This window comes from Phragmites australis, chromosome 21 (assembly GCF_958298935.1).
Source record: "Phragmites australis chromosome 21, lpPhrAust1.1, whole genome shotgun sequence".
Classification (NCBI taxonomy): domain Eukaryota; kingdom Viridiplantae; phylum Streptophyta; class Magnoliopsida; order Poales; family Poaceae; genus Phragmites; species Phragmites australis.
Genome location: NC_084941.1, coordinates 13,074,192 through 13,082,971, shown reverse-complemented (window position 1 = coordinate 13,082,971; position 8,780 = coordinate 13,074,192). Strand labels below are relative to the sequence as shown.

At 42.7% G+C, this 8,780-nt stretch overlaps 1 non-coding gene across 1 annotated transcript; it reads left to right on the top strand.

The window, feature by feature from the left end:
* Positions 1-7,080: 7,080 nt before the first annotated feature.
* Positions 7,081-7,175, top strand: LOC133904176 (small nucleolar RNA Z188). The gene has a single exon (XR_009907411.1). It is a non-coding gene; the product is annotated as a small nucleolar RNA Z188 (small nucleolar RNA).
* Positions 7,176-8,780: the final 1,605 nt, after the last annotated feature.

Genomic DNA, 8,780 nt, shown 5'->3' with positions numbered 1-8,780 from the left:
ATCTGAAAATAGGAAATTTTGGCAGCATTCCATCTGTAGGGAGGTATAACTGACCATAAGAAACAAAGCTCAGGCAGTCAAAACAGATATAACCACCATATAAATAACCTTCACGACGCTACCAGCGTCGTACCATAACATATACCAAAACAAACGGCAACTCATCAACAAAGCTGAACTCAAACACCGGGAGACTATCGGCTTTGTGATGAGGACGTGCGTGCAACTACCAAAAACCATCCCCCGACATGCACGTCAGCAACTAAACATACCTGTAAAAGATTTAACAGGGGGTGAGACGAGCTCAGCAAGTAACAGCTATGTATATAAACACATCTCACTTAAAACAAAAGCATTTAGAAGTAAAACGTTCTTCTTTCAGCAATCAGAACAAACCACATGGTTTTTTTAAGAGACTATTGTTTCAGAATTTTCGTTGAAACAGAAACGACAACCTTCAATCTCAGTCTCCCACAAAACATGGCATTCAACTCCCAGCATTCTGAATTCTCCAAATATCATAAAAAGAAATGTATGAATGCCATGATGCAACTCCATTTTGAGAGCTGGACGATGCCAACATCTCATGCAACTCCATGTACCGGTACGAATCACGCGCGATGGCAGTGATCGGCCTTTATCACCATATGAAGTGTATAAATGCATATGTATGCATGTGAATTGACGTCAATTCTTTATTTCTCTTTTGAATAGCTCATGATAAAAACCACAACTGATTCATGAAGATAAACTGATTTCATGAAGATAAAGGTACAGTCCAGATTAATAAGAAAAGAATTGATTTAAATAATCGAAAACAACGACATCCATAATTTAAATGGATTTGAAAATAAAACCATATACTTCAATTTCTGTTTGCAAAAGAAGTAAGACATGAATATAAACATAGCATAGAACCACACCCCCAAGTTACTTGCCTTTTACCAAAAGCGACGAATCCAAAGCAAAATCACGGCTGCCCAGAAGAGGTACCACCTGAACAGGTATGTTATTAGCACTAAAACACATTTGAAGCACATACAATAATGAAGCGTCAACCCTACGTCGAAAAACATCGCGTCTACGCCGACATTTCGAACAACTGAACAGAGAGTTGTATCACATGAAATGATACACTATTTCCAATTTAGGGTTAAACTAAAATCCTCATTACTTGGATTGCACTTCGATGAACTGAATACCACAACTCAAATGTCGTATCTTCGAGTCAACCTCGATTATCAAAAAGAATCGAACTATCGATCATATGAAATGATACGACACGAATAACTGAGTTGATTTAATCCAACCACAAACGTCCAGAATATTACCGAAAATTCGCCTTCGAAAATTTGACGACGAGTCCGACGAAAATCCAAAAATTTCCACTTTTTTTTCCTCTCTTTTTTTTCTTTTCTTTTCTCTCTTTCTTTTTTTCTTTTCTTCCTTCTTCTTTCCTTTCTCTTTCTTCCTTTCTTCCTGGCCTCTCTCGGCGCTGGCTGCGGCTTCGGCTCGGCTGGGGCTTCGGCCACACGGCAGAACCGAGAGAGAGAGAGAGACGCCGGCGGCGGGGCCGGTGGTGGCCGGCGGCAGCAGCGTCGGCCGGCGGCGGCGGGCGCACGGCGGACGGCGAGCTGCGGCGGAGGGCTGCGGCGGCGCCGAAGCAGGCGGCCGGCACGGCAGCAGGAGCTGGCGCACGGTGGCCGGCGGCGGGCTGCGACAGCAGGGAGCGGCGGGTCAGCCGGCAGCTGGGCTCGGCGTGCTGCGTCGGCAGGAGAGGGAGAGAGAGAGAGGAAGGCTCGAGAGAGAGAACGCACACGGGTGAAGAGTCTGGATGGATCGGGTTGAGGACCGATCCATCCAGCACTTATCCCTCTTTTTTTATTTTTTTTTTCAAAACAACAAACGGTCTAGATTTATTGGACTCGCTACAGGCCCCAGAGTGCTCAGAACGGACATATGAATAGCAAAATGGGTTCGTCTCGACGAGATGAATGCAACCACGGTCTCCGATCGGTCATCCGAGCGACGGATTAAAAAGTCAAAGTTTTGGTCAACTTCTCTCTTTTTTCTTTTCTCAAACTTCAGTATTACACACACACAGTTTAAAATGTGACATAGCATGGAAGATCCTTGGGATCCTACTATATGCCTTTTTCCAATTACCGCCACAGCAACTCCATGGCGTGTAATTGGTGAACCTGACTATGAACTCAATGAGAGAGGCCATAGTCATGTTGTAGTCTGCACACACGGTGACAATGATGCATTGTCCAAGATACCTTGTTGTGCACTATAAGTATTTGTTGTTAAAGCTTAGATGATGACCCACAAGTGAGAGGCTGCTTGACACTAGTGATCTTCCATATCTTCATCCATCACTCTTCTTAAGTCGGGCAAAAACACCCCAGTCACAACCTCTCTGGCAACGTACAGTGTATCTCAACTTCACATATGAATGAACCACGCCGTAACGTCTATAGTGTCACATGAAGTAATCATATAACTCAAGCTTCAATTCTTCCATAGTATCAAAGACCACGCCCTTGCGAAATCCTTCTCACTGTTCGGTGTGCCTTCCTTGGTCAACAACCTACTGTTACATGAGGGCACTTTGGACACCACCACATGTAAAGTCTTAAGTTCCCTCAATTCCTCCTCAATGTAGAATGATTCCCTTCATCTCCTTCTAACGAATTATATGGTACAACTTCTACCTTGGGACCATCTCCTCCATCGTGTCCTTATGGGCCATCCACACTGCCTTCTTCCACCTCATCTTCTTCACTTTCATCATCCGAGGAAGGCATAAATATTTCATCAACATCTTCATTAGCCTCCTCATCCTTGAAAGTGCTATCATCAAAGTCATTTGTCACCACAGGCATAAGAAACTTTGAGCCACCCATTGCCTCATCAAGGACCAACAGACGATGTACCTCCAGTTCTATAGATGGGCCAACATGCAAAAAAGAACCCACCTCATGCACATTAGAGGCCATTGGTTACGACGACGGCCCATATTGAGTCAAATGCTCCATAGGCTTGTCTTTCTTGTTCAAACTTGTTGACGTCGGACTACCACATCCCGCTTCATGACACATTGATACGGTGCTATGCATACAAGAAACTTCAACCACCACCCCCGTGCAACTAACTTGCAAAACATTAATTATATCCTTGTGCATCTTTCAATCTATCACTGATGCCAACTTCATGAGCACATAGTGCGTCCTTGCCTTGCCAGCATCAAATCGACCATGCATTACTATTTCACCATCCTCTACTCCACAAATGAACTTGGATTGATCTCGACAAACTAGATCATCATAACAAGGGGTATTCTTGAACAATTTTACATCTTCCTTCATTTTTTCAAACTCATGGTTTTCATTAACTATAACGATAGAAAATATACGAACTAAATGATCTATCTATAAAATACAACCAACAATTTCATATATTTGATCCAATTCATGCAATAGCACTAAATAAAAACAAATATTTTCCCTTTCATGACATACAAACTATCCAATTCATATCCATCCATATGCATATGGTTCATATGGTGACATTCAGAACCACAAATATTTTATTTACTATCAAATTCCTGCAATACACCACCATATACATACACTACTAAAGAAAACATCATCGCTGCTGGTTCAAAATTGACATCACTATAGATTTTTTAACCGGTAGTGATAATCCAGGATTCTTGATGCCGGCTTAGGAACTGGGTTCATGTCTTGAACTAGCAGTGATAACCCAATTATCACTGCTGGTTCATAACATGAACTGACAGTGATAACCTAATTATCACTACTGGTTCATGTATTGAACCAGTAGTGATAATCCTTTCACATTTGCAAAAATAGTCTACCAGGAACTCTTCATCATAGGAATCTATCTGAAGTAACCAGCAGTGATAATCATTTCACATTTGCAAAAATAGTCTACCAGGAACTCTTCATCATGGGGATCTATCTGAAATTCGAGAAACTCAAACTTGAGACAGAAGACCCCATGCCAAAATATTCCTGCAGGTAGAGTATTTTATACCTAAATCTAAATATACATTCACAGTGACAATAGTAAACCTTAATGAATGGCAAAAACACAATCCATCTTTAAGACATTTGTGCTTTTTGCCATTCATTTAGATATACATATTGCCACAATCATCTTCACACAAGATTCACGCACGGAGTGGAGACGTCTATCTAAATATACATTCGCAATGGAGATAGGAGAGGAGATGGGGAGCAAAGATGAGACGACCGTGGGAGAGGAGATGAGGAGACAAGGAGGAGAGGAGATGAGGAGATGGGGATGGTTGCTCGAGAGACGACAAGGTGGCTCGAAGTTCATCATGGAGGACGAGTTGAAGCTCGGAGGATGAGTTGAAGCTCAGCACATAGATGATTTGAAGCTCGGCGCGGGTTGCTCAGTAGATGGCGAGGTGACCACCGTCTCCACTGAGCCCACCTCTGTCCCTTGCGACCGGCATCAACTCAATCTCTACGCCGAGCTTTGAGCGTCACTGTCTCCATTGAGCCAGCCTCTGTCCCTTGGGAACGGCTTCAGGAGAGTGAAATGATATGGCTACGGCTAGGCGGACAGCGAGGACGTGTTGAAGCTAGGAACAAGGAACAAAGGCAGCCGCAGTGGAGACAGTGGCCACCGCTCCACTATGACCGCATCTGTCCCTCAGGAGCAGCTTTAGGAGAGCGAAATGAGATAGGGGAGTCTGTGGGAGATGGATTCCATTAATAGAAGAATTATCACTGCCGGTTTGGAGTGATAACTACCAGTTCATCTTCATCAATTATTAAAGGCACATCTTTTTATGCATGTCTTTTTAAAACTGGCAATGTTGGTTATTAAAGGCACGTCTTTTTATGCACATTTTTTAATAAACTAATAGTGATAAATATTATCACTGTCAGTTTGGAATACGAACCAGTTGAGATAAAAATTGTCACTGCCAGTTATTAAAATCACTTCTTTTTATGCTCGTCTTTTAAAGAATTGACAATGGTAACTACTGTTCTTGCCAACTCAGCTTTTGATGCATGTCTGGAGCTTAAGAACCAGCAATGAACTGGCAGTGAAAGGATAGCAGGGATGACCCTTTCTATGGTAATGATATAGACTAGCCAATTCAACAATTTGCACCAACACAAACACTGTGAATATACATATACACTAGCTAATCCATGACATAAACACAAGTGGTACAAGCAACTATTTCTACACGTCAAACAGACCAGCATAGACTTAATTGTGATGCAATGTAACCTTCGACTGAGCCACTCCTAACATATATAACAAAATTTGAAGATTCATCCTAAACGAAACTCACTAAACCACCTTAAATCAACTAAACGAACAATAAAAAGAGGAGAGGATGGATGATATACCTTCCTAGATGCCCCCCCCCCCCCAAGTGAAAAATGCCCTTAAAATCATGCCTGAAATCACTGGATTTAGGGAGGAAGAATGGGTGGAGGGGCAGGCAGTGAGCAAGCTCGATTCAGGCTTGGACTCTGGTGGGGGAAGTAATGAATGGAGGAATAAAAGAGAAGGGGGTGGAACGCTTTGTACTAGGCGCTATCGTGCTGACCTACCTGGCATGATGGCATGTCACGCCACATGCACTAGCACGACAAAGCCAGAGCCATGTTGGCTCCATGTGGATTGGTCGTGGGGCATGTGCCAACGTGGCAAAGCTTGTCACGCCAATGTATGTGGTGTGACAGAGTTCATTTGTCCAGCCACAACAGTCGGCATGACCAAAGGGATTAAAAGTTAGAAATATAGCAGAACAAGTTATTATTAAAACATAAGATTAAAGTAGGTTAAAAAAATTCTGCGGCTTGTGCACTTCGAGAGCTTTAGCAAGACCTATCGCGATGAGTTGGAGCTGTTGTCATGATTGGGCATGACAGGTGGCAATAATGACACGTGGTGGGCGACGCATGGAGCTTCAGAATTTGTAGTGTCATGGTGTTTTCGATGGTCGTGTGTGCTTGCTTCTTTTTATTGGGTCATCATTGGCTAAAAGAAAAATAGTCGTTGTCATAGGAATGGCTTCCGCACCCGCTTTGATGTTTTTTGTTGGATGTGGTTCTCCTTCTCATTGTACATAGGTGCGGGTGTGTTCAATGTTATTCACTTTGAGATTTTTTGGCGCTGTATTGTCTTCTTCTTGAATGTATAGCGTCCTAAAAGAAGAATGTATAGCAAAGCACTTGCCCAGGTCAGTGTGCCGAAAACGTTGTGAAAACAAACAGTATGCAGTAGTTGGGCGGAAGGACATCACGGAGCGATCAATTGCGGGACTGGGGTTGATGACCGGGGTGTCGATGTGGTCGATCTGACTATCCGAGCCCTCCATCGGGTGATAATAAACCTGTGGTTCTCGTGCAGCGCATGCACCGCTGGCGTAGCCAGGGAGGCACCTTCATCACAATGGATCTGGTCTGTCCACTGATATGACACGGCCGGATGATCTCAGCCGTCCATCCCGGCTGGACCCGGCAGCCAGGCTACTTATGGACCACTGTACCCTTGCAACGCCCCTCCACCGCTCATTGGAAATCCTGCTTTGGTGGCAATTGGTAGCACTAGTTCATAAGTATCTCATTTCTTGGTTATCTTTGTGGTCAGTTTTAATCTCTCGTTGGTGGAGTTCTTGCAGTTCCATTCTCTGGCTTGTTCTTGCTTGCCCTGCCCTACCCTACCCTACCCCCGAATCCCCGATGCATCTATGTTCCATTCCTGTTTTAGTTACTGATCTGTTTGATGCGTTCTTTTGATCTGGTTTTATGTTCCTGGTGCTTTTCTGTTAATTTCTTTCTTTCCCAAGATTCGGTTGCTCCTGTCTGCACTAGGATTATACTTAAGATTCTTTCGGCGCTCTAATTAAGATTACCTGATGAGGATCCTGCCGGTGATCCAATCGATCTGAAAGCATTATTCGTGCCTAGCTTCATGCCCAGATCGATATGCAGCACGATTTGATATTCGGTCTTTTTTTCCTTTATACGTGCAAGTGTCTTTTTTTCCCTCTTTCTCGCGTGCCAGTGATGATTTACGTACACGGTGAATTCTGGATGAATGCGTACAGGCATGGTGATATGCAGTTCCTGAGACGTTCATCTGAGGCACGCATGAATCTTAAGCTCTCTTCCGCTGTAGGATGCTCGTAAGTTTTTTTTTTTTTTTTTTTGAAGTACTTGGGCAATCTCGTCCACTTGAGTACCATTGGCCGTCGGTAATTCGAGCTGGTCTCTAATCATCCTGCGAAAAACCGCTCAGGTGCAAACTTGAAAAAGCTGTTTGTTTGATTCGCATTTCAGCAATGTGGAAAGGTACAAAAACATGCAATTAGCAACTACTACCACGTAATAAATATCAGTAGTACAGCAGCAGGTTTATATATATGTGGCCTCATTTGTTAAGTACTGGAACAGATACCTTTTCTGAATAATTAGTTACTATCCCTTCCCTACTATTTAATTGGAGCCTAAATTCATGACACGCAACACAACTTTTTTTTATTTTAAAAAAGCAACACAGTGAAACTGTGCAAGTCATGCCTGACCAGTTATTAGGGTGAAAATAGGTAGAATACAAATTGAACAGTATTCATGTTCATATTCTTAAAATGAATACAAATATGAACAAAAATGCTGAGTATAATGAAATATCGATCGAATGTTATAACAGATTGAAATCAAAATCGAACATCTACTCAACTTGGCTGGATGCGCATATTCTCATTGCTTGCGTAGTGTCAAAAAATCAAGATACTTGTGACATTCTATCCTCAAAACATAGCACATTTAACCATGTTGAATACTTATTTCAACTAAATCATGAATTTGCATTAAAGTTACGAAATCACCCAACCAGTTAGGTACACTGCAATAAAATGCACATTACTTTGTTGATTTTGACTACAAATGCAAACTTTTCGGACAACTCAACACTTCTATGTGAAAATTCCGTACCGCACTCTCATAAATATCTTTATGCGTACTCGTTTGAATAGGGGAGAAATTGCTGATTGAAGGCCAAAGTCTAAAGAATGTTTGTGTCCTACTGAATTACGGTAGTATGTCATGGATAATTCATACCCGTTTATATTACCTGTGCCCAACCACCCCAAGAGAGAACTGTATTGATTACCCTTAATTAACAAAAAGAACGGTGCTGATTACTAAAGCACATTCACAGATACAGAGGAATCATACCAGCGTCCAGCAGTTTCTTGATACTCAAGTCTTGAAGAAATCGATGGAAGAGAAGTCTGAAATTGTCCTCTTTGTTGAGCTCTCACCTATCAATCACCAACACATACAGAAGGAAGGGAAGTAAAGCAAGGAGAGAAAGTGAAAGTGAAGTATAACTTCGACAGGCGCACTGCAACATGCCACTCATCTACAAGTGCTGGCGAAGCTCTGCACGATGCAAATCAACCACCACCACATGCATGATGCATCTGAGCTTTAAAGAGTTGCTTTCTGTTTTACTTGCGGCTTTAACAAGGAACAGGCTCGAATTGGCTGCAACAGTAGAAGAAGGCTTATCACTTACACAGGGCACGGCAAGAAGCGAGAAACTGCAGAGCTTCAGGCTTCAGCTTGCCCACTACAACAGCCCACACTAGTGAAAACTCTGTGATCAGCATCTGTTTCTGGGTCTGATCTGGTCATCTTCACCTGGATAGTTCCATTTCGTTGTTCCAATTTGAAGAAGGGACAACTATGGCA